Consider the following 26775-nt stretch of genomic DNA (forward strand, 5'->3'; position numbering starts at 1 on the left):
CGGCTTTCCACTGGCTCAAAAATGCATTAAGAGGGTTCTTATTCTGCAAGAGAGAAAGGACTGAAGTCCTATCCCTGCCAAGAAGAAACACACACACACACACACACCATCATAGGTTGTAAAACAGTATTTCTCAACTTTGGCCACTTTAAGATGAGTGGACCTCAACTCCTAAAATTCCCAGCTGGCTTTGGGAATAGGCAATATCCAAATTTAGTTGATGAGGGCAAATGAGGAGTGACTGGCTACTGTGGGAAGCAGGACTTGACATGGGGTTATTCCGATTTTGGCTTCCTGTGTCTGTTCATTGCAAAATAAAAAGAACTTTGCAATTTTGCCAAAGTGCATCACCTTAGAGCTAAACCTGGCATAGGGTAGTCTCCAAATATCCTTCAGCCATTTGAGCTGAGGTCAGTGTATTTTGTGGATTTGCTATTTTATTCCTTTCCGTGCGCCTTTGGCAGAGACGTCCTCGGACAAGCGCTGGCTCTTCGGCTTTGAAACGGAGATGAGCACTGGCCCCTAGAGTTGGAAACAACTAGCACGCATGTGCGGGGGAACCTTTACCTTTCAGTATATAAAACCAATATATGCATTATGAAAGCAATAGGGAACAGCGGACATTTCGACATAGCCATTGGAGTCAGTGCTTCTTAATCTTGAAACCATTTTATTTATTTATTTTTAAAAAGTTCCTAGTCCTTAAGCTTGTCAAGACATGTTTGCAAGGACAGTGAAAAACTTGAGAGCCTGAATGATGCTGAACGAAAGCATAAACCGGGGGTGAATCCATTCAACAAGGATCAAGAATCTAATTAAGTAAAGAAGAATTTAACATTTGTAGCATCTGTTTTATATTGGAATTCAGCATGTGATACTTCAATGTAGAATTTCCATATGGATCAGAATGGCTAAATCAGTGCTTTGTTTTGTTGTGTTCTGCTGGCATTCTTCCTTTGCTCTTATTGTCCTGGAATATTCTGGAATATTCACCACTATTAATGGAGCTCCTTTTACGCAGAGAGTATAACTTCATCACATCTTTGGTTACAGCTGTCTGATCTTGAGTAATATTTTCTTAGGGACTAGAAGCATAGGTTTGTTAAGCAGTTACTTTAGGCTGAGGGAAGGAGGGAAAAAATTGAAGTCTCTTCTGTAGGAAAGCGATGAGTCAGGAAAACCATCTTACAGGATATTGCACTGTTAAAGTCTCCAATTCCAGAAGTGCCCTTCATTTCTCGGAATTTCTTAGAAAACAGGTTTTGTACCTTAGCATCACACACCTTTCCAGAGAGTAAAATCCAATTGTAACATTTTTTTTAAAAAAGAAAAACATAGAAAAATATTCCTGTCTTGGAATTTACCATTTTTTCCCCTAGGAATCCCAGGTTTTAATGGTTGAGGGTTGGAACCTTTTACAAGTTAAATATTTTCTCCTGGAAAAATACAGATTTTTATAATTATATAAATGTAGTTATATAAATATAGTAGACTATAAAATATAAACATGGAGCTGAGGTGTGGAGGATTTTCAGGATTCAGATAAGAGCTGGAGAAACGAGATTTCTTTTCTGTGACTTGGATTTGAAAACTGTCTTCTATATACTACATTTTAGATGTGTTAACACATGTACATTCCCACACAGCTAGCAAGAAATAGTTTAGAGAAGACATTTGAAGAATATTTAGGAGCAATTGAGGAAAAGGATTTGGCAATTGTTTGAAACCCTCTTAGTAGTGGCAAGAAAAATTATGATGGCTGGAATTTCAAGGGCAAAACATTTCTTCAACTTTCCCTTTCTAAGTTTGGAGAGCTGATCTGAATGTTTTAACCCCCAAAATGAACATCTTCTACCACATAAAATAGCTAAATGAGCACATTGCTTTCAAATAAATAGTTGCTGAAGAATTAACAGAGACAGTGACAGCAGCCAATGAAATATAAAGTCATCTGCAACTTGGCAGGAAGATTAGGATAGATTTCGAGAAAATATTGAAGTGCAGAGACATTAGGACAGGGGTGTCCAATTTTGGCAACTTTAAAACTTGTGGACTCCAATTCCCAGAATTCCCCAGCCAGCATGAGTAGGGGTAGGCTAAGAGTTTTTCTTTCCCAGTTGTTAAAGATGGCTGTGAAAGGCTGAACAAAGGAAGACTGTTGCTTTTGAACTGGGTTGCTAGAGAAGATTGTTGGGAATTCCTTCGCCCTCAAACAGAACAAGTCACTCACTACTAGATGAACCAAATTCAATTACAGGTACTCCTCGACTTACAACAGTTCATTTAGTGACCATTCAAAGTTACAGAGGCACTGAAAAAAGTGACTTATGAACAGTGGTGGGATTCAGATATGTGAACAACCGGTTCTCTGTGTGGATGCCGCTTCCGGAAGTCCATTCTGGGCCTGGGCAACAAAAAATTAGCTACCGGTTCTGCTGAAGTGGTGCGAACCGGCTGAATCCCAGCACTGCTTATGGCTGTTTTTCACATGACCATGGTAGCGTCCCCAGGGTCACACGATCAAAATTTAGATGCTTGGCAACTGACTCATGTTTATGACGGTTGCAGTGTCATATGATCAGCTTTTGCAACCTTACAAGCAAAGTCAATGGGGAAGTCAGAGAACAACAGTGTTACATGAGCATTGCTTTAAAATACTAGATTTCCTGTTCCTCCAAAAAATCTACCTAATCTAGTATCCTGCCAATAAAGGAGAATTTTTGTAGCTCAGGGTTGAATTGAGGGGGTCCTTAGTTTGGATAATGAAATGTCTGCAAGAAAGCAACCAAGCTCAGAGAGCACCAAGAACCACTCAATCAAGTATCCTATTTTGATAATTACCAATCTTTGCAGCGCTAGGAAGCCCCTACATAGGATACGAGGGGAAAATAACAGAATAAATACAGAGAATCTGTTTCGGATTCTGCAGGCAGTTTTTAATGGAGTTAGGGAGAGAAGGAAGGATCTTGTTAATTCCCCTTTAAATACAAGTCGATCTAACTTCATACATTCAGACTATTACATTAACCAAATTTGTCCTTCCAAATTTGCAGTACAGTTCACAATTTTTTGAAAAGTCTATTAGAAAATATTCTTCTGGTCCACTGGACATAGTCATGTAAAAATGTTTGCAATACTTTAGGGAAAATTGCTTTGAAAAGTGTGCACCTTTGGAAGAAGGTACACAAAAGTGACTATAAATTTTATTATTAAAATTCTCAGCTTAGTGTAGAAAATGGATAAATTGAATGTATAAATGGAGAAGATAAAACACTGAGGGAAAACAACATTGGCAAGCAGACATGCAAAAAGTGAGAAACTAATCTTGACAGATTCACCTGCCCTAAATAAATATCCACACTAATCAATGGTTGCCAATTTCCTAAATAAATTAGTGGTTCATTTCAAATGCAAATAATTCTCATTTGCGTCCTGGACCCCCCACTTTTCCAAAGAGGCTCTGAGTAGCATGTTTATATTCTTCTCTACCTTTCTCCTGCAAAGTTAAACATAATACACCTAGATAGGTACGGTACATGCAAAATAGGGAAACAGGAATCTAAATGTGTAAAACATTTAAATTTTGGAAAATGTCTTTTCAATTCATCGTTTTTCTAGTTGAAAGAAAAGCACTTTCTCTCATCTGCCTTTCCTCAAGGTTTACGTTCTCTGTATTGCAAACTGTTCTAAAATCTTTTCGTATCTCCCTTGCTCTCTGTTCTTAAAAAAGGACCCTCATTTGTTCAAGCTGGTCAGAGCGCTGCAACGTTACTGCTGCTTTGGCATTCTCTGTAGCTTTAATACGGAACCTCTTTGGATCTTGAGCTTTGCAAATGGCAACCAAGAACAAATACGTCCAAAATAATCAGCCCATTCTTCTAGTCCTAACCAGGCAGGAGTTCATATTTTGCAAGAAGAACAGACACACCAATTGCTCCTTTGCGTTTGATTAAGTTTTTAGTCTTGTGCCCATTTGCCCAGGAATAAACCCCACAAAGAAAGCTTAATGTGACTTCTTTAACAGAAATGTCCAGGTTTGGATAGAGTATTTAGCTATTGGATATTATATTTGCGGGGGAGGGGGCGCTGATGACAGAAAACAAGCAATATTCTGACTGAGCATCCCCAAAGGACATATTCAATACATATTGATTTATTTTATTTATTAAATTTATTTCAATTGTGTTTCCTCTTCCAATTTACTCTATGTATTATTGATTCCCCTCCCCCCCCCGCATTTGAATATTTTATCTGCAAATTAATTTAACGCCATTTAGGAACTCTGCAAATTGTCGATCTTATCCAGAGTGATAAGACTCAAATTCTTCCCTATTTTGCTGGTGAAATTCAGCCGGAGTGGTTATTCAGATAACAACAAAGGCTGAAGAGAGAGAAAGAGAAATGACGGCTTTAATTTACCATCATAAATTTGGCTTAAGATATGTAGAGATTTAAAGCCAGGTTTTTTAAAAGCTGGGCACAACTCCCCCAGTGGAGATAACTCACACCCTTCCAAATTAGAGACAGGGAGAACAATTAAAATCGCTTTTGAATTCAAACTTATCTAATTTAGCATTTTTAAATCAAGGCCGGAAGGTAAGCCTTCCTGATTCTCATTTAAAATATGTAGTTCTCTAAATCTCCCAGTACAATCTCCAAGAATACATACATCGTTCTGTGTGGAAAAAAAGGGCACTGCTAAATTGTTAACATTCATGAAAATAATGAAGTTAATCACTTTGCTGCTCATTATTTGCCCAGATTGTGTATCTTGGAGGAAAATTGTAAACAAGGCTGGAATCTGTAGCAACATATATGAACTATTTCTGTGTGCTTCTATTTTAAAAAATGTTTTGCTGAACTTGACAATAAGAAATGGAAATTAACCCACAAATTTCTCAGTGTGTGAAATTTGCAATTGTTTTTTTAATGAAGTGCTTTCTGTCTTACCTAGAATGCAATTATAATTTTTGATAATTTTTTTTAAAGAAACAATGCATTTCTCATCTCTTCTACATTTTCTTCCTAACGCATTTTGTAATCTGCATTTAAGGGGTGACACCATTACTTTCCTTACTTCTTTTGCAGTAAGCTCTACTTTATTAACATTCTTAAAAAAGTTTCTATATAACTTTTTAATGCTAGGATGATCAACATTTCTGGTGAATTATTTTTAAACTAAAAACTCTGTCAAGATTTATTTATTTATTTAATTGGATTTGTATACCGCCCTTTCCCGAAGGACTCAGGGCGGTTAACAGGGCAATTAAAACGAGAAATACAAAAATTAAAAACAATTAAAAAGATTATAACAGTCCCTGAAAAAGTAAAAACCCCCAATTAAAATTAGAATTAAAATTCTCAGCCTGGGCCAGAGAGCTCGAAGAGCCAGGTCTTCAGGTCGCGGCGGAATGAACGGAGGTCGGGGGCGGTCCTCAGCTCCACGGGCAGCTGGTTCCAGAGGGCAGGTGCACCCACTGAGAAGGCCCTCCCCCTGGGTGTTACCCGCCGGCAATCTTTTACTGGCAGCACCCTGAGAAGACCCTCCCTGTGGGAGCGCACTGGACGAAGGGAACTTGATGCCGGCAGCAGGTGTTCCCTCAGATATCCCGGACCCAAGCCATTCAGGGCTTTATAGGTCATCACCAGCACCTTGAATCTCACCCGGAGGGCAACCGGAAGCCAATGCAGCTCGCGGAGTAGAGGTGTTACATGGGAGTATCGGGAAACCCCCATCATAACTCGCGCGGCTGCATTCTGCACCAGCTGAAGCCTCCGAGTAGTCCTCAAGGGCAGATAACCGAACTCCTGGAATTCTGCAGGAAGATATCTGCAAAAGCACCTGAAGGCAGGACAAGAAGCAACGGATGGAAACTAATCAAGGAGAGAAGCAACCTAGAACTAAGAGAAATTTCCTGAGAGTGAGAACAATTAATCAGCGGAATGGCTTGTATTCAGAAATTGTGGGTGCTCCAAGACTGGAGGATTTTAAGAAGAGATTGGACAACCCTTTGTCTGAAATGGTATAGGATCTCTTTCTTGAGAAAGGAGTTGGACTAGAAAATCTCCAAGGTCCCTTCCAATTCTGTTATTCTACATTTTTCTTGGTCATGATATGAAAACAGTTTGCAGTTGACTTCTTCTGGTTTATGTAATGAATTTTCAGTCTAGAAAGCCTAGAGCAGTGATGGCAAACCTTTTAGAGACCGAGTGCCCAGATTACACCCCAAAACCCACTTATGTATCGTCGGGTGCCGGGTGGGCGTGGCCCATTGGGTGGGCGTGGCCCATTGGGTGGGCGTGGCTGCGGTGGTAACGGCAGACTGGGTGGGACTAAAAAGTTCAATCAGTTCCAACTGTGCGAGATCTTTTTTTTTTCCTGCGAGAAGTTGAAATTGATTGATTGATTGAACCTTTTTTTCCCCACACAGCAGTGGAGGCCTAAAGCGAAAAGGTTTTATAAAACCCAGCTGGGGCGATGGCGTGCGTACCCACAGAGAGGGCTCTGTGTGCCACTTGTGGCACGCGTGCCATAGGTTCGCCACCACAGACCTAAGAGTTTCCTGGTTGTCTCCCCTCCAGACCTTAGCCAGGTCTGCTTAGAATTTCAAGATCAACCAAGCTTCAGTTATTGTCCTTTAGGACAGAGTGTAATTGCTCTGCGGGACTTGAAGATATTTGAAGATATTTGGTATATTCCAGCTTAGTTGCATCAGTAAGAACCAACTGCTGTTTGCTCAATGGCCTATGATGGTTAATGGCTTCCAGCTATCATGTATGATAGCTTATGTATAAGACCCTCACTTAAATGCTCTGCTGGAAACTGTGAAGAAGAAATTAGGGCTGGGTCACTGTAAGCTGAATACACTTTCTTCAACACGAAGTCAACCCATCTTCATCAGGAACGGCCATCTTCATCAGGAAATATTGCAGAAGAGAGTGTGAATAGTAAGGAATGCCAAACCCCTGTCTTAAAATGATGGAAGTTAGCCTGGAGCTGTTAGATTTCTTCAAGCTCTTTTCTCACTGAGTTTTGAGTTCAGATCTATGTAATGTAACAGAATACCAGTTGGAAAGGACCTTGGAGGTCTTCTAGTCCAACTCCTGCTGAAGCAGGAGACCCTGTAGAACAGGGGTCTTCAAACTTAGTCCTTTTATGACTCGTGGACTTCAACTCCCAGAATTCCTCAGCCAGGCATGCTGGCTGAGGAATTCTGGGAGTTGAAGTCCACGAGTCATAAAAGGATCAAGTTGAAGACCTCTGCTATAGAATTTCAGACAAATAGCAGTTTAATCTCTTCTTAAAAACCTCCAACTTCTGAAGGCAAGCCGTTCCATTGATTAATTGTTCTCGCTCTTAGGAAATTTGTCCTAATTTCTATCCCTGTGAGAATCTTGGCTGGTTAATCAAATGTTTGTGGCTTGATAAACAGGAATGAGTGGTAGTTGTGTGGATAGGTAGAGATAACTGGCAAGGAAGAAAAGAGGCAACTGTGTTGCTTTCACACACAGGAGGGCAACGTCTCCAGGTGAGTTCTGGGGTCCAAAAAAAATAAAGATGGCATCCACTCCTTTCACAATGGATGCCTTACTCCTTTTAGGTGAATCAATACACATAAAAGGGGCAGAGCTTCATTCTGTGGAGGTGGACATTATTTTGACTTTTTTGCCCCCAAAATGTTTGAGCCCAACATTTCCGTTGTTAAGCAAGACATTTGTTAAGTGTGTTTTCCCCCATTTTACGACCTTTCTTGGCACAGTTGTTAATTGAATCACTGCAGTTGTTATTAACATGGCTGCTAAGTGAATTTGGCTTCCCCATTGACCTTGCTTGTCAGAAGGTCGCAAAAACTGATCACATGACCCTGGGACACTGCACCTGTGTCAGTGTCAGTTGCCAACCATCCAAATCTTCATCACGTGACCATGGGGATGCTGCAATGGTCATAACTGTGAAAAATGTTCACAAGTCACTTTTTTCAGTGCCATAACTTTGAACAGTCACTAAATGAACTGTTGTAAGTCGAGGACTACCTGTAAAGTAGAATTAGCCAATCTAGCATGTGCCTTGTCTAGTCTATCTAGTAAAACGTACCCAACCTCTACCTCAAACTTGCAAGGAGCTTGACATAATTTATAGACAATTAACTCCGTGCTGGGTGAAAAATGTTTGGAAATAAGTTATAAAGGCAAGTTTTGGTCTGTTCCTTTCTGACATTTATCTTATTATTTTATTTTATGATTTATGTACTGCCCACTTTGTCCCGAGGCCACTCCGGACTGTGGGATATATTGGGGCATCTTTCCCACTGGGTCCCATTCCAACTAATGCTTTTGATAGGAGGGACCCGAGGTTTTGTCTTTTGAGCTTTCAGACTCCTAAGAGAGCCCCCAACTCCATGGAACTTCTCCCTGTCCTCCGTCTCCTCTGGTCACAGGTGCCATTTTTTAATTTGTATTTTTATTTATTTATCAAGTTGATTTGCTGCCCATCTCGCAGGTCAAGCAACTCAGAGAGAGGTCAACTATTGTTTTTCCATTTCAGCAATTATGTACAAGGCTAGATTGAAACCATAGTGGGGAGAAAAACTGGAAAGCACTGATGGCGGTGGCCAAGGCCAATACAGAAGGTCCTGGGTTCAAGTCTTGACATCAGAGTCCGCCAAACCACCAGGAAGGAAACACCTGGAAGAAGATCCAGATAGGTTTTGGCCGCTCTGATGTAAAAAAAGATGATGAGAGTGTAGAAAGAGTGCAGAGAAGAGCAACGAAGATGATCAGGGGGCTGGAGGCTAAAACATATGATGAAGGGTTTGCAGGAATTGGGTATGTCTTTAGTCTAATGAAATAATAGAGCCTTGGTGGAGCAGTGGGCTAATGCCTCCTTAAGTAACACCAGCTGCCTGCAATTAGTGCAGGTTCGAGTCCCACCAGGCTCAAGGTTGACTCAGCCTTCCATCCTTCCCAGGTAGGTAAAATGAGGACCCAGATTGTTGGGGGCAATAAGCTGACTTTGTAATAATGCTGCTTGGGGGGGCCCCGAAAGCCCTAATAAGCAGGCATATGCATAGAATGAAGGCTATTGCTAAGCCCATTGGTTTGTGCTTAAATTGTAAGCCGCCCTGAGTCTTCAGAGAAGGGCGGGATATAAATGGGATTAAAATAAAATAAATAAAAATAAATAAAAGAAGGACTAGGGGTAACGTAACAGCCATGTTCCAATATCTAAGGGGCTGCCACAAAGAAGTGGGGGGTGGGGGGGTGTAAACCTATTCTCCAAAGCACCTGAAGGCAGAACAAGAAGTAATGGATGGAAGAGAGAAGGAGAGTTGCAACCTAGAACTAAAGAGAAATTTCCTCATCAGTGGAACGACTTGCCTCCAGATGTTGTGGGTGCTCCACACTGGGAGTTTTAAAGAAGAGATTGGGCAACCATTTGTTCCAAATGATATAGGGCCGTAGTGGCAAACCTATGGCACGGGTGCCACAGGTGGCATGCAGAGCCCTCTCGGTGGGCACACACGCTTTCGGCCCAGTCCTAGGCCTTCAGCTGGGTTTTATAAAACCTTTTCACTTTAGGCCTCCACTGCTGTGTGGAAAAAAAAGGTTCAATCAATCAATTTCAACTTCTCGCGGGGAAAAAAAAAGATCTCGCAAAGTTGGAATTGATGGATTGAACTTTTTAGACCCACCCAGCCTGCTGTTACTACCGCAGCCACGCCCACTCGATAGGCCATGCCCACCCAATTGGCCACGCCCACCTAGCACCTGATGATACATAAGTGGGTTTTGGGTTGCAGTTCGGGCACTCGGTCTCTAAAAGGTTTGCCATCACTGATTTAGGGTCTCCTGCTTGAGCAAAGGGTTGGATTAGAATAGGGATCCCTAACCCCGGGCGTGGCCCATTTGAAAATGGGCCGCGAGAGAAATGGGTAAATGTGCATGCATGAAGCTCATGAGCGTCTCTTGCACAAATGGAGCTGTGCGCACGTTTTTGCACCTGCCACTCACATGCTCCCGCGCCAAGCCACCAAGGTGGAAAGGTTGGGAACCGCTGGATCCTTCCAACTCTGTTATTCTGTTATAAATAATACACTAGCCACTCAATAATTAGTTTGACTTGAATAGCTGGCACTTGCTGGCAGAGCTTGGAAAATTATATGATTATTATATACATGTCTGGTTGCTAAAGAGGCATCAGAGATGGCTAATATCCAAGCTTGAGTTTACTAAATGTTGAGTGTCTACAAAGAAGTAATTAGATGCTGGCAACGGTAAATTTGACTCCTGGTTCAGTTTTTCTCCAACATAGTAAGTTTAAGACGTGGGAACTTCAACTCCCAGAATTTCCCAGGCACTGCAGTAAAACGGGGCGAAACTTGCTTAGCAACTGTCTCAAAAAGCAACAGAAATTTTGGACTCAATTGTGGTCATAAGTTGAGGACTATCTGCAACGTCCAGCCCTCCAAAGAATAGCATTCAATCATTCTGCAGCCGATTTGGCAGGGAATTCTGCCTTAACGATGGTTTTGGGTTTGAGGCAAAACCAAAGATAAAAATGCATTCAGGCCTGTTTCAAGTGATCGGCTTGTGGACTTTGTGGACAAAGTCTACTTGAAAACTCCAAAATGCATCTAAATGCTGCCAAAGGGAGGTTTGTGATTTTGGAATCATGATGTTCCTCGCAGACTCTGAAGGCCTGTCACCCCACTACGCTGTTAATGTGTCAAAACTCTTGCCATAAGATCTTCTTGGTAATGGCCACCAGCCTGGAGTCCTTTTAAAGAAGAATTTAAGGTTTTCCCAATGGGCAGGTCTGTTCTTGGCTCTTAGCCCCGCTGGCTAACATCTCATCTGAGAGGTGACCTAACTCAAAATACTAATTGCTGTCAGAGAGAAACATTAATAAAGGAGAGGGTGGGGGGAAATCTGTCACTTGCCAATAATATTTTGCTTCAACATGTTTTGACTCCTGTTAAATCAGAATCTGAGGATCTTAAGATGCTTGCTGTCTCAAGTATACCTTGAAGGTCATCTAGTCCAATCCTCTACTTAAAAGTAGGATCTTCAGCAGAAGTAGATTCTGCAGCACAACAATTGGAGTTTGGCAATTAATAAAAATGAATAAAATTTTGGGAGGGGTCTAGACTGCCATTTCACTAGCTTGTACAATGACTAAGCCTTTTTGTCTAAATCAGTGATTCCCAACAGTTAGAACAATTAACCAGTGGAACAACCTGCCTCCAGAAGCGGTGAATGCTCCAACACTGGAAGTTTTTAAGAAGAGATTGGACAGCCATTTGTCTGAAATGGCATAGGGTTTCCTGCCTGAGCAGGGGGTTGGACTAGATGACCTCCAAGGTCCCTTCCAACTTTACTATTATTATTATAACCTCAACAACTTTAAGATTTGTGGACATTAACTACCCAAATTCCCAAGTCAGCCATGCTAAATCTAAAGAAAACATGCTTATTCCATCATCCATCTGAATTCAGTCCTTGACTTTCGGCCATTTGTTTAATGACCTTTCCAAGTTACGATGGCACTGAAAATATTACGGCCGGTCCTTGCATTTGCAACAGTTGTATCATCCCATGGTCACATGATCAGAATTCAGGCACTTAGCCGCCCTGATGTTTTTAACCCTGTCGCAGCATCCTGGGATCACGTGATTGCCATTTGTGACCTTCCCAGTGGACTTCTGACAAGCAAAGTCAATGGGGGAAAGCCAGATTCACTTAACAACTGTGCGATTCATTTAATGACAAAATGGCAAAAGAGGTTCCAAAATCAGGAACAAGTCACTTAATGACCGCATCGCTTAGTGCAGGGGTGTCAAACTCAATTTCATTGAGGGCTGCATCAGCATTGCAGTTGCCCTCAGGGGGCCGGGTGGGCGTGGCCTGGGTGGGTGTGGCCTACTGGGTGGGCGTGGCTAGAGTGCGTATGGCCTACTGGGTGGGCGTGGCCAGCTCTACATCGTTCACATCAAGGGTGCCTATGGGGGCCTGGGCAGGAGTGGGACAGATCTGAGGGTCTCTGGCAGAAGGAGGGTCTCTGGGCCAGGGCTAAGGCAGTGGGGGCCGTTCCCTCACTGTTTCCAGGATGGCTTCGCGGGCCACATGAAAGCACTTCACGGGCCGGATCCGGCCCCCGGGCCTTGTGTTTGACATGTCTGGCTTAGTGACAGACGTTCCAGTCCCTATTGTGGTCATAAGTGGAGGACTACTGGTATGAGTAGCTACTCTTGACTAGTCCCATTTGGTTTAGCAGTTCAGTTCCAGGTATTCTCTTAAATTTTTCTCCTTTAGGCTGAAGGGAGAAAGATCCATTTTGATCCGACCCAGCAAGGCAGTGAAATTGCTTGATTTGGTTCCAGTTACTTTAACCTGCTTTTTAACCTATTAATCCAGTTGCATCGTTTGTTCTCAGAGCTGGCATGCACAGAAGCATCCTTTTTCTGAATTCCTGGGGAGGGAAGTTAACTTCATACATTACTTTGGGGTTTCCTGGAAATAGGTAAGGTAAAGGCAAAGGTTCCCGCGCACATGCATGCTAGTCGTTTCCCACTCTAGGGGCCGGTGCTCATCTCCCTTTCAAAGCCGAAGAGCCAGCGCTTGTCCAAGGACATCTCCGTGGTCATGTGGCCGGCATGACTAGACACCAAAGGCGCACGGAACGCTGTTACCTTCCCACCGTAGTGGTCCCTATTTTTCTACTTGCATTTTTACGTGCTTTCAAACTGCTAGGTTGGCAGAAGCTGGGACGCGTAACAGGCACTCACTCTGTTACGCGGCACTCGGGATTCGACCCGCCAAACTGCTGACCTTCTGATCGACAAGCTCAGCGTCCTAACCCACTGAGCCACCACGTTCCTTCTCAGGACGTGGTACACAGGTACAAATAATACAGGTGGGATAAAAAAAAATCTAAAATAAAATCAAGAGTTTTTGGAACCACGGGTTCAGTGTTTTATTGAGGCTTGCATTAATCAAATAACACCAAAGCAGAAGGAAAGTTCAAGATTCCTTTGGTGTGATGTTGGTGGGTTAATGCATTCTTTTTTTTTTAATTATTTGGCAGTGTTTCACCGAAAATTACATGAGCATTGCTTTACAACACTGGAATATTTCTTATTTCTCCCAAGATCTACCTAATCCAGTATCCTGCCAATAAAGGAGAATTTTTGTAGCTCAGGGTTGAATTGAGGGGGTCCTTAGTTTGGATAATGAAACATCTGCAAGAAAGCAACCAAGCTCAGAGAACACCAAGAACCCTGCAATCTAGTAAATAATAATAATAATAATAATAATAATAATAATAATAATAATAATAATAATAATAATAATAATATAATATGATGATGATGATGATGATGATGATGATGATGATGATGAAGAAGAAGAAGGAAGAAGAAGAAGAAGAAGAAGAAGAAGGAGGAGGAGGAGGAGGAGGAGGAGGAGGAGGAAGGGATCTTGGAGGTCATCTAGTCTATACCATTTCAGACAAATGACTGTCCAGTCTCTTCTTAAAAACTTCCAGTGTTGGAGCATTCACCACTTCTGGAGGCAGGTTGTTCCACTGATTAATTGTTCTAACTGTCAGGAAGTTTCTCCTTAGTTCTAGGTTGCTTCTCTCTTTGGTTACTTTTCATCCGTTGCTTCTTCTCCTGCCTTCAGGTGCTTTGGAGAATAGCTTGGCTCCCTCTTCTTTGGGGCAGTCCCTGAGATATTGGAACACTGCTATCATGTCCCCCTCCCTCGTCCTTCTCTTCATTAAACTAGACATACCCAATTCCAGCAGCCGTTCCTTATATGTTTTAGCCTCCAGTCCTCTGATCATCTTTGCTGCTCTTCTCTGCACTCTTTCTAGAGTCTCAACATGTACTCTTTCTAGACTCTAGAGTCTCAACTTTGATCATTACCAATCTTTGCAGCCCTAGGGAGTGACCCAACCTATTAATCCAGTTGCATAGTTCGTTCTCAGAGCTGGCATGGACAGAAGCATCCACTTTGTGAATCCCTGTGGAGGGGAAGATAACTTCATGCATTCCTTTGGGGTTTGTTGGAAATAGTACAGGTGATCCCCAACTTACAAAAGTTAATTTAGTGACTGTTTGAACTTACAGGGACACTGGAAAAAGTGACATGGCCATTTTTCACACGACCGATGTAGCATCCCCATGGTCACATGATCAAAATGCAGATGGGTGGGAACTGACTCATATTTATGATGGTTGCAGTGTCCCGGGGTCATATGATTCCTCTTCGTGACCTTCTGACAAGCAAGGTCAATGGGGAGGTCAGATTCACTTAACAATATAATATACACTAACTTAACAACTGCAGCAATTCACGTAGCAACTCCGGCAAGAAATGTCAAAAAATGGGGCAAATTCCCTTAGCAACTGTCTTGCTTAGCAATGTAAATTTGGGGCTCAATTGGGGTCATAGGTTGAGGACTACCTACACAATATTTTGCTGATCGCTGTTGGAAATAGGATACAGGGCTTCAGGAGTTTAGGGTTGGGGCTGAAATTTTCTGATGTCTTTTATTTCTTGGGCTTTTTTAAATAAAAAAAAAATATGTTTTATTTTTCCTGAAATAAGTGCATTCTGAAGCAGAGGCATAACGCACTTTCCCCCTCCATCTTTTTATACAAGGGAGAAGAAGAGAAAAATGATGCATTTTTTCCCCCCAGCAACATAATTGACATGGGAGATATCTATCCTGGCAATGGAATTTGTATATTATTTATTTGTTGCATTTATATCCAACCATTGGGGGTTGAATTGATTGCAGTAGATAGCAATTTTAATAAATGTCTGCTTTGGTATCTACATGATGGGAAATGCATGGAACACTTGCAGTTTACAGTTGCTAAATAGGGACCCTTTTTTTAATTACAGCAATTGGATTCAAACACTACATTGAGTCCGATCCAAGAATACCTCGTTAACTGTGACGCTCTTGTGCTGATTTTAGTTTTTCTTTTTATTTTATTTATTTATTGCCCTGTACACCGCCCTGAGAGCTTGGGGAGAAGGGCGGTATAGAAATTAAATTAAGTTATTATTATTATTATTATTATTATTATTATTATTATTATTATTATTATTATTATTATTATTATTATTATTATTATTATTTTGCTAATTCTGAGAACACAGAAAGAATGTGGCTTTGCCCATCAGTATTCCATAAACTTACAATCCCTTGAACTCTCTGAATTGCTTTCTAGAGATACAGGGTCATTTACTTAGCTGAAAAAAAATACATATTTTTCCCTATCTTGATGTTTTAGGTTTAATTGATGTCCACCAAAAAAAGGTAACTTGGATTTGAGAAGCACTTATTCTGCATTTTAAAAGAACACATTAAAAATGCGTAAAAACCACATCCAAGATAAAATAATTAATGTGGAAAATAAAAACTGATGGTTAACGTCAAGTGTTCAAGAGGCAAAATGGTCAAGTTGGGTCTTATTAGTAGGATAAAGTTCTCAGAAACCCGGAGGGTTTTCCAAAGAAAAATACATGTTACCCTCCTGATATTATTCCAGGTTCAGAATTTTAACTCTTGCCTCTGAGAATCTGTACGAGAATTAAGTTAACTGAATTGTCATCCTTGGGGTCCATTGTTCTGGAACGAAGCAAAAAAGAGCAATCATCTCAAAAACATTTTGAAAAGCTAACCCTGATCTAATCATGGGCCAAGGGGAAAGCAATGGCAGAGAAACCAAAATAAAACTTGAGTGAAAGTTGTATTTTTACAGTCCTTGCAAAAATGACATGGGACAAAAGTGGATGTTTCTGTGCATGCCAGCTCTGAGAACAAACTATGCAACTGGATTAATAGGTTAGGTCAGGGGTCCCCAACCCCCGGTCCGTGGACTGGTACTGGGCCGCAGCATACCAGCAACTGGTCCACACAAACAAGCAAGCCCGTGGGATGCAGGCAGCACACAAAACCACACACTCTCCAGTCGTGGGAAAACCATTCTCCATTGGAACCGGTCCCTGCTGTCCAAAAGGTTGGGCACCTCTGGGCTGCAAAGATGGGTAATGATCGAAATAGGAGAGTAGATTGAGGAGTTCTTGGGTCTGTCCGAGTGCCCCATACAGATAGCCCTTGACTTACAACCATTTGTTTAGTGATCATTCCAAGTTACAACAGCATTGAAAAAAGTGACTTGTGGCTGTTTTTCACACTTACCACCATTGCAGCAGCCCCATGGACGTGGTCAAAATTGAGAAGTTTAGCAACTGGCATATATGTATGGCAGTTGCAGTGCCCTGGGGTCATGTGATGACCATTTAACAGAATAATAGAGTTGGACGGGACCTTGGAGGTCTTCCATCCCAACCCCCTGCTCAAGCAGGAAATCCTATACCAGGGGGTCTGTGCAGGCAGGAGACCCTATACCAATTCAGACAAATGGTTGTTCAATCTCTTCTTAGAAAATTCCAGTGTTGGAGCACCCATAACATCTGAAAACAAGCCTTTCCACTGATTAATCGTTCTAACTGTCAGGAAATTTCTCCTTAGTTCTAGAATCTAGATTGCTTCTCCCCTTGATTAGTTTCCATCTGTTGCTTCTTGTCCTGCCTTCAGGTGCTTTGGAGAATAGCTTGATTCAGCCTGGAGACTAAAACATATGAAGAATGGCTGCAGGACTTGGGTTTGGCTAGTCTAAAGAAAAGAAACAGGGGTGAAATGATAGCAGTATTCCAGTATTTGAGGGGCTGCCACAAAGAAGAGGGCATCAAACTGTTTTCCAAAGCAGCAGCGGGCAGGACAAGAAACAATGGATGGAAACTGATCAAAGAGAGAAGCAACCTGGAATTAAGGAGAAACTTTCTAACAGTGAGGACAATTAACCAGTAGAATAGCTTGCCTTCAGAAATCGTGGGCACTCTATCGCTGGAGGTTTTTAAGAGACTAGACGAGACTAGAAGACCTCCAAGGTCCCTTCCAACTATTCTATTCTATTCTATTCTATTCTATTCTATTCTATTCTATTCTATTCTATTCTATTCTATTCTATTCTATTCTATTCTATTCTATTCTATTCTATTCTATTCTATTCTATTCTTTGTAACCTTCCTGCTGGCTTCTGTCAAGCAAAGGCAACGGAGAAAACCAGGTTTGCTTAATGTCCAAATGGTTCCCTTAACAACTGCAGTAACTCACTTAACAAATGGGGCAAGAAATGTCACCAAATAGGGCAAGGCACCTAACAACTGTCTTGCTTAGTAACAGAAACTTTGGACTCATTTATGTCACAAGTCGAGGACTGCCTGTTTGGAAGCCGAGCACCATTCCCTGAAATACCAGGCTGGGTCCCCTTCCTTTGGATCTTGGGCCAGGCTCCCATCTCTGCTCACACCCTTCCCCCCCCACACACACACAATGCCCAGCCCCTTGCATCCTATGGGGATTGATTGAGGGCACCCCCGCTCTTCTCATCTTTTCCAGGCGAGCAAGGCTAGCGGGATTTCTATGCAACCCGGGGCCCGCCTGGAACAATGCTGTCGGGTTTTGTGTGTGTTTTTTTTATTATTTTCTTGGAAAGATGGTGGGGAGCGAGAGAAAGAGCCCAATTGAAAGAGTCAATGGAAACAGGCAGAAAGAAGGGTCTCGGGCCTGCCGATTGGCTCGGCTGGCCGGTCAGAACAGCTGTGAAAAAGGCTCGGCTGATTTTCCCACGCCCGCCGGAGCGGCTGTGGCGAAGGCACCCCTCGAGAGAGGTCATCCCCGTGTGCTAATATATACCCAGCCCACGTCCTCATTCAGAGTGCATTTGTTTAGCACACAGAGGCGAGGTGACGCTAATTTCACCGTCAATTTGCTTAAGCCTGGCAAAGCTATACCCCTCCCGCCCCTCGCCGCCTTTTGTCAAGGCAAGGAAGCAGAACAAAATGTGGAGGGGGGAAAAGGGGGGGGGGAGAAACAGAGACAGCCTGAACCCCTCAAAAAAAAAGTGTCCAGCAGCCTGCAAAACAACCCCCAATGTCTGGCCAGGTCGTCATCAAGGTCAAGGTAAAGACGCCCCAGGATAGAGACAAGAGTAGGCTGGGAAAGAGGTGGATTTTAGTGAAAAAGCGTTTGTGTGGCGTGCGAGAATTCTCTCGTCCCGTTAGTCTGTGCTACCGCAAGGATGGGATGAGTAGAGCAAAAAGAAATTTGCTATTTCTTTAAAAGGAGGACTTTGGGGCTAGTTTCCCAGGTCTGATTTCACTAATTTCATGATTCATTTCACTGTTGGGTGTAAAGAAAAAAAAATTCTCTATTGGGTGAAGAGAAAAAGAAAAAAAGTTCAGATCCAGAAGATGGCGGTTCCTTAATGTCGGGCTTCTGGATACTTGGGGGACTGGAGTGATGGAATGAGATGGGATTAGGACATTGCTAGGCGAAGAGGAAAAAGTTCTGGGATTTGTGAAGAATGATGTCCACTGGCTTAAAGAGCTACAATCAGCTGGTCAACTTTGGCAACGTTAAGACATGTGGACTTCAACTCCCAGGAAAACCCCAGCCAGCATGGAGAAAGTTAATATATATTTATATTTATATTTATTAAATTTTTATACCGCCCTGAACTAACTCCCCAAATTCTCTAGCCAACATGGGGAAATTTATATGCTGGCTAGGGAATTCTGGGAGTGGAAGAGGCCAAAGTTAGGAAATGCTGCTTTATATTCATCCTTACTCTGTTTGCTTTGTGCTGCATCTTAAAACACAGATCCCTGCTGTTTTTACAAACCCTTCTGTTTAAATGAGGTCAGTTTATTGCTCTTTAATAGGGATAGTGTCTCTAGCCCCAGAAATGACATTCAACGCTACAGCATTCCTGTGGGTCTCTGACTGGGGTCCACCTTTTCCCAAAATAGAGGATGGAGCCAGGTCAGAAAAGTCCCTGAAATTTCATTTACATTCCCATTCAAACTTATTTAACTTTTAAGTATTTCTGATACAATTGCTCTCTGCTCCTGTGTTCACAGGGTACAAATTGGAGATCCGAAGAAATAATTGCTCCTCCTTTTGTGGCATGCATGAAAATTTAGCAAGCCCTGGGAGAGTTTGCACGGTTTTTTGAGCAGCAAATGCAAGGAATTTCCTTGTGGAAAATGGGGTTGCCCAGAGAGAGGGGGATTCTCTTTCATTAGGTGTGTTTGGAGAGAGGACGTAAAAGGCTTAAATCTGTATTCCTGCATGCTGAACAGAGGTTGGACTTGGCTGAAATGACCCAATCAGTGAATCCATGAGCAGGCTGGATCTGGAGGACTGGCTAATGCTGTCTACCATTCCATTCCATTCCCTCCCTTCCTCCCTTCCTTCTTTCTTTTTTATCCTCTCTCCCTCCCTTCCTGGAAGAAAGATGGTTTTTCCCCCCTCTTTCTGCCTTGCTGTTATTTCCAGTCCAAATATATGTACACACATAAACACAGACACAAATATACACACAATTACCCTATGAGCAACGCTTTTTAGGTACAGGGGTGTCAAACTCAATTTCATTGAGGGCCGCATCAGCATTACGGTTGCCTTCAGGGGGCTGGGTGGGTGTGGCCTGGATGGGTGTGGCCTACTGGGTGGGTGTGGCTAAAGTGCGTATGGCCTACTGGGTGGGCGTGGCCAGCTCTACCTCGTTCGCATCAAGGGTGCCTATGGGGGCTTGGGCAGGAGTGGGGCAGATCTGAGGGTCTCTGGCAGGAGGAGGGTCTCTGGGCCAGGGCCAAGACAGAGGGGGCCGTTCCCTCACTGTTTCCAGGATGGCTTCGGGGGCAGCATGAAACCACTTCGCGGGCCGGATCCGGCCCCCGGGCCTTGTGTTTGACATGTCTGTTTTAGGAGAAAACGATAGGCAAATATTCAGGATGTGGCCAATGGAATCAAATGGAGAGAAGACTAGCATTTAAGCCTGTTCGTGGAAAAAGTTAAACTAAATTAATTTGCAGCCTGGGAATTATTGCCTGGGACTGGCGAGACTGATAAGAAGGATGGAAATTTGCTCTAGAGCAAAGGAAGACACCTAGAAAAAGGCCTAATCTCGAGTCTCCATTCCTACATTCTTATTCTGAGAAGTTAAGGAGAAATGATTAAGTCCAGGGGAAGTGATAGTCGTACGTCTAAGTAATTACCTATAATGACAGGTAGTCCTCGACTTACAACCACAACTGAGCCCCAAATTTATGTTTCTAAGTGAGATGTCCTAACAGTGAGAACAATTAACCAGTGGAACAGAAGTGCTTCATCCCTGGAGTTTTTAAAAGAGATTGGACGGCCATTTGTCTGAAATGGTATAGATAGCTTGAGCATGGGGTTGGACTAGAAGACCTCCAAGGTCCCTTCCAGCTCTATTCCGATTGATTGATTTGTTCAGTGAGTTATACCCCATTTTACAAACTTTCTTGCCACAGCTGTTAAGTGAATCACTGCAGTTGTTAAGTTGTCAATCACGGTTGTTAAGTGAATCTGGCTTCCCCATTGACTTTGCTTGTCAGAAGGTGGCAAAAGTTGATCACATGACCCCGGGACACTGCAACCGTTATAAATATGAGTCAGTTTCCAAGCATCCTAATTTTGATCACATGTCCAATAAAGATGCTGCAAAGGTTGTAAGTGTAAAGATCAGTCACAAGTTACTTTTTCCAATGCTGTTGTAACTTTGAACGGTCAGTAAATGAACTGTTATAAGTTGGGGACTACCTAAAGCTGATTTGTATCTCATCTTTTTTTCTGTTCACATCGAACACTCAAGGCAGGAAAATGGAAATGGTAAGGAACCTGAACACTGCTTTATTGATTGATTGATTGATTGACTGACTGACTGACTGATTGACTGATTAAGTGCCATCAAGTCAGTGTCCATTCTTGGCAACCATATAGATCAGTGGTCTTCAAACTTGGCAACTTTAAGACTTGTGGACTTCAACTCCCAGAATTCCTCAGCCAGCGTGCCTGGCTGAGGAATTCTGGGAGTTGAAGTCCACAAGTCATAAAAGGGCCAAGTTTGAAGACCCCTGATATAGATCAACATTTCTCAACTTCCTCAACTTTAAAAGTTGAACTCCACAAGTCTTAAAGATGCCAAGTTTGAAGACCCTTGAGACAGATCAACATTTCTCAACCTCCTCAGCTTTAAAACTTTAAAACCTCCTCAACTCCCTGAATTCAATTGCTGACTGGGGAATTCTGGGAGTTGAAATCCATTATCTTAAAGCTGAGGAGAGTGAGAACCACCGACATAGCTCATAGATCATTGGTGTCCTTGGTGCTCCCTGAGGTGGTCTGATTTTTTTTGCAGGTGTTTCATTACCCAACTAGGTAACCTCATCAGTGCTAGCACAAGACATTTCCAAGAAAACAGCCAAGCTCAGAGAGCACCACAGTTCAATCCTGAGCTACAAATATTCTATTGTATCATAGATCTTCTCCAGGACAATAGCTCTCAGCCAGCCCTAGACCTTCAGCTCTCCCAACAGTGCCCCCACTTTCATTAACAATACAAATGATATCAAATACATCTGAACACAGCTGGAGAAAATGGAAGCTTGGTCCATTTTGCTAGGTCCTAGCAATACAGGTAATTCTTGACTTACAACAGCTCCTTTAGTGACTATGCAAGGTTACAACAGCCCTGAAAAAAGTGGTGTATGACTGTTTTTCACACTTCTGACCATTGCAGCATCCCCTGGGTCATGTGATAAAAATGCAGACGCTTGGCAACTGACTCATATTTATGACGGTTGCAATGTCCCGGGGTCACGCAATCACCTTTTGCAACCTTCTGACGAGCAAACTCAATGGGGAAGCCAGATTCGCTTTACAACCGTGTTACTAACTTAATAACTGCAGTGATTCACTTAACAACTGTGGCAAGAAGGGTCACAAAATGGGGCAAAATTCACTTAATATGTGTCCCGCTTAAGCAACTGAAATGTTGGCTTCAGGTGTGGTCATAAGTCAAGGACTACCTGTACACTGAACCACAAAGTAACTTTGAGATCTTGGTGGCACACCAGCCAATCCACTCCAGAAGCAACCAAGTAGAACAGGTTCTGAGCACAGAATGTGGGAATGCAAACCCTTGGTCTTCCATCTAGCTGGCTACGAACCCTGTCACAAAATTTCTCTTGGAATCCCAGGCAGTGAGCTGCTGTGAAGCTATTCAGAAGGCCTGGCTGTTGGTAGACACCTCTCCCCGAATTGATGGTGGGGGTAGATGGGAAATAAAACCCCATTCCCTAGCCATTTGTCAGGAGGCTGTTCAGCCTGAACAATGCTCAGGCAGAAAATTAAACAATCTGTGCAAGTAACAAAAGTTTCCAGCTGCGTCTTTTCTTTCTTTCTCGCTCCCCAGTCCTCCCCACGTGGTTTGAATATTTATAGCTGTTTGGGGGCAAGTCCAGAGTTTGGGGCAGAGAAGACTGTGGGGACAGAGGGCAGAAAGGAGAAAGTCATAGAAAGGAGAGTCTGTTTCTCCTCATCTTGGTTATGCTTAGAACAGAACAGAATAGAATAGAATAGAATAGAATAGAATAGAATAGAATAGAATAGAATAGAATAGAATAGAATAGAATAGAATAGAATAGAATAGAATAGAATAGAATAGAATTCTTTACTGGCCAAGTGTGATTGGACGCACAAGGAATTTGCCTCCCGTGCAGAAGCTCTCAGTGTACATACAAACAACAAAGTGATAAGCCATAGATCATAACTTATAAAATAAAACCATACATCATAAGGTACAAATAGCACAAGTGATAAGTCATAAGATACTGCCGGTAATAGGAGAAGGTAGTAGGAAAGATGAGAAGGTGAGAAAGATGAGAAGATGAGAAAGATGACAAGGATAATAGCAATACAGCCTACTTACTACATGGGTAAATAAATAAATAAATATTCAAGATGGACAGTTAATGGACATTAATATTTATGTGTTACTTATATGTAAGGGCGTAGGTCTATACACATGTTGCACGTAGTATGTTTCAAATGTTTGTTATGTATGTGTACACTTGAGAGCAAGCAACTAAATTTCATTTTTAATGTGTGCCATTGGGCCCACAGGAAAAAAAATGACAATAAAGGTTATCTGTCTGTCTGTCTGTCTGTCTGTCTGTCTGTCTGTCTGTCTGTCTGTCTGTCTGTCTCTCTCTCTCTCTATCTATCTATCTATCTATCTATCTATCTATCTATCTATCTATCTATCTATCTATCTATCTCAATACTTTTAGGCATAAGACAGTGCTATGGTAGTTCAGTGTTTAGCAGAGTGATGGCATGGGGTAAAAAAACTTTGTGTCCTGCTCTTTAGGCATGCAATGCCCTATAGAGGCGTCCCGAGGGGAGAAGCTGAAACAGCTTATGTCCAGGATGTGAGGGGTCTGTAGATATTTTCTCAGCCCTCTTTCTGGTTCGTGCAGCATACAGGTCCTCAACGGAGGTCATTTTCACCCAAATCTTGCCTAACAAAGTTTCTTTCTCTGGGAAAAACCTCAGGGCTGTAGGAAAATACTTACTAATGCATCCATTATTTGAAATGGGGAGGGAGGGAAGCTTGCAGTTTGTAGGATAATGCACTCCAGTGGCGGGCAAAGGGCTTCCCCATTGTGTCTGGCTGAGAAAGGGCCCAAACTTGCGTCTCGGGGCTGCGGAGAATTAGATCACTTTGTTTAAGCTGTCCATCTTCCTCTTTGAGTCACTCCAAGACACACACACACACATCCCAAGAGTTGCTGGCTTGGCTGAAGTCAATGGTGCATTGCACTCTCTCGCACCACCCCCCACCTCATTGTGTTTTTCTTGACTGGGGGAGGGAGGGTTGAATTTATCCATTTCATCCTTTTGTTCAGTTTCTTACACCTCCAGCGCTACAAGTTCAATTTCTCACCTGATTTTGGCATCGGGGTGCAAACTCAAGCAGGATTTGTTGCTGCATGAAGGCGTTCTGCACACCACTGCTAACGTGAGCATTTTTTTTGGCAAACAATTGTTCCTCAAGTCAGGTGCATTTGGATCCAGAATTTTCTCTAACATGTAAAGCTTTACTGTGCTCTCTTTTTAATATATGCCCTTGATGGGCTGGGGAGGGGCTAAGTCCTGAATGGCACAGCCAATTTTTGAAAGCGGGTTTGGGCGAGTTTCTGTCCGAGAGGCCATTTCAGCACCTTCCTACCAGTTGTAGATGAATGCCATTTCTCCTCCATCACTCTTTTAATTTGAGGTAGCCGAAAGTTCCTGGCTCCCTCAGATTAAAAAGAAATGTCTCCATCCAATGAAATGAAATTCTGGGGGATGTGCCAATGTAGACTTCATTCATTCATTCATTCATTCATTCATTCATTCATTCATTCATTCATTCATTGCAACAGAACAGGACTGTTTGTCCAGTTCTTCCAGGGTGTTTACTGGCTTTCCCAATCTTGCCTACATATTTATTTATTCCTTGGTATATTTCATTCATTCATTCATTCATTCATTCATTCATTCATTCATTCATTCATTCATTCATTCACTGCAACAGCAGAGAATTGTTTTGTCCAGTTTTCCCAGGGTGTCTTATGGCTTTGCCAATCTAGTTTACTTCCTTATTTATTCCTTGGTAGAGTTAAACATCTGTGATCCTCCCATGAGCACCTAACCTCTCACCCACCATCTTAAAAATCTCAGACGCTTACTCCTCAATCCTCCTCTATATATAGTATAAAAGCTGTGGTGGCACATAGAATACAGTATTGCAGGCTAACTCTACTCACTGCCAGGAGTTCAATCCTAACCAGGTCAAGGTTGACTCAGCCTTCCATCCTTCTAAAGTCGGTAAAGTGAGGACCCAGATTGTATGGGGGGGAGCAATAGGTTGATTGTATAAACTGCTTACGGAGGGCTGTAAAGTACTATGAAGCTGTATATAAGTCTAAGTGCTGTTGCTATTGCTATATGAACTTAATATATGACATTTTTTTCTCTATTCCTCTTCTCTTTCCATGGTTGCAGACTTTTTCAAAATTGTTGTCCTTCAGACAGTGTGCCACTGGGCCACACAGACCTGTGGCTAATTTTTCAGAAAGTCCTGCAGGCATAACAGAATAATAGAATAACAGTTGGAAGGGATCTTGGAGGTCTTCTAGTCCAACCCCATGCACAAGCAGAGACCTTGTACCATTTTAGATAAATGCTTGTCCAATCTCTTCTAATCAAACCTCCAGTGGTGGAGCACCCACAACTTCTGAAGGCAAGCCGTTCCACAATTAATTGCTCTGCCAGGAAATTTCTCCTGAGTTCTAGGTTAATTCTCTCCTTGATTAGTTTCCATCCATTGTTACTTGTCCTGCCTTCAGCTGCTTTAGAGAAGAGGTTGACCCATTTTTCTTTATGGCAACCCCTTAGATATTGGAAGACTGCTATCATGTCACCCCTAGTCCTTCTTTTCGTTAAACTAGACATACCCAAATCCAGCAACTGTTCCTTATATATTTTAGCCTCCAGTCCTCTAATCATCTTTGTTGCTCTTCTCTGCTCTCTTTCTAGAGTCTCAACATCTTTTTCACAATGTGGTGACCAAAACTGGATGCCGTATTCCAAGTGTGGCCTTACTAGTACATCCCTTTGAGAATATGCAAGGAAGTAGGGGAAAGGCACACATGCAACATTTTCGTTAACACAGTGATGTACAAAGTAAGCTGTCTCCTAAACAGGCATAGAGATTGGTGCTGTTGCACTATTGCAGAGGTAGGCAACCTTGGCTCTTTTATGACTCATGGACTTCAACTCCCAGAATTCCTGAGCCAGCATGGCTGGCTCAGGAATTCTGGGAGTTGAAGTTCACAAATCATAAAAGAGCCAAGGCTACCTACCCCTGCACTATTGTATAACTGACCTGGATGCAGCGATGGCCAGCAAAGTGCCCATCTTGATGATGCCAAAGTAGTCGGATTGCCAGAATACAAGATGGATTCCAAATAGTCCTCAATCCATTGCCCAAACTGCACTCAATGGCTGGTGCAAAAACATGCACATTTTTCTCATAGAACGCTCAGAACGGAGTTCCGGCACCTTTTTTAGATGGAACCTTGTAGGGTAGGCAAGGCAGGTTGTATGACATGTGTGAGTTCCGGCACCTTTTTCTTTTACAAAAAAAGCACTGGATACACAGATTCAGACACACAAGCCCAGAGTCAAAATACCAAACAAACAGGAATTGAGAGGGCAGGAATCAGAAACGGAGTGACAGTGACTTAAGTGTGACTACTGTTCAAAATGAGGAGGAAGAAGAGACTATTCTGTCTCAGGACCTTTCAGACTCTACCAAGATCTTCAGGGAACTTCTAAAACAGTCTTTCTCAAACTTGGCAACTTTAAAAAAAGGTGGACTTCAACTCCTTGAATTCCCCAGCCAGTATGCTAGCTGAGGATTTCTAGTAGTGGAAGTCCACACATTTTAATGTTATCAAGGTTGAGAAAGTTTGACTTATACCAGTTCATTTAATGACCGTTCGACATTGCAGCGATGCTGGAAAAAGTGACTTACGACCGTTTTTTTCACACCAGTGTGCAGCACCCCTATGGTTATTTGATCAAAATTCAGACACTTGGAAACTGACTCATATTTAACATGGTTGCAGTGTCCTGGGGTCATGTGATCCCCTTTTGCAACCTTCTGACAATCAAAGTCAAGGGGGAAGCCAGATTCGCTTAAACCAGGGGTCTTCAAACTTGGTCCTTTTATGACTTGTGGACTTCAACTCCCAGAATTCCTCAGCCAGCGTGCC

This window comes from Vipera ursinii (assembly GCF_947247035.1).
Source record: "Vipera ursinii genome assembly, chromosome: 1".
In the NCBI taxonomy this organism is placed as follows: Eukaryota; Metazoa; Chordata; class Lepidosauria; order Squamata; family Viperidae; genus Vipera; species Vipera ursinii.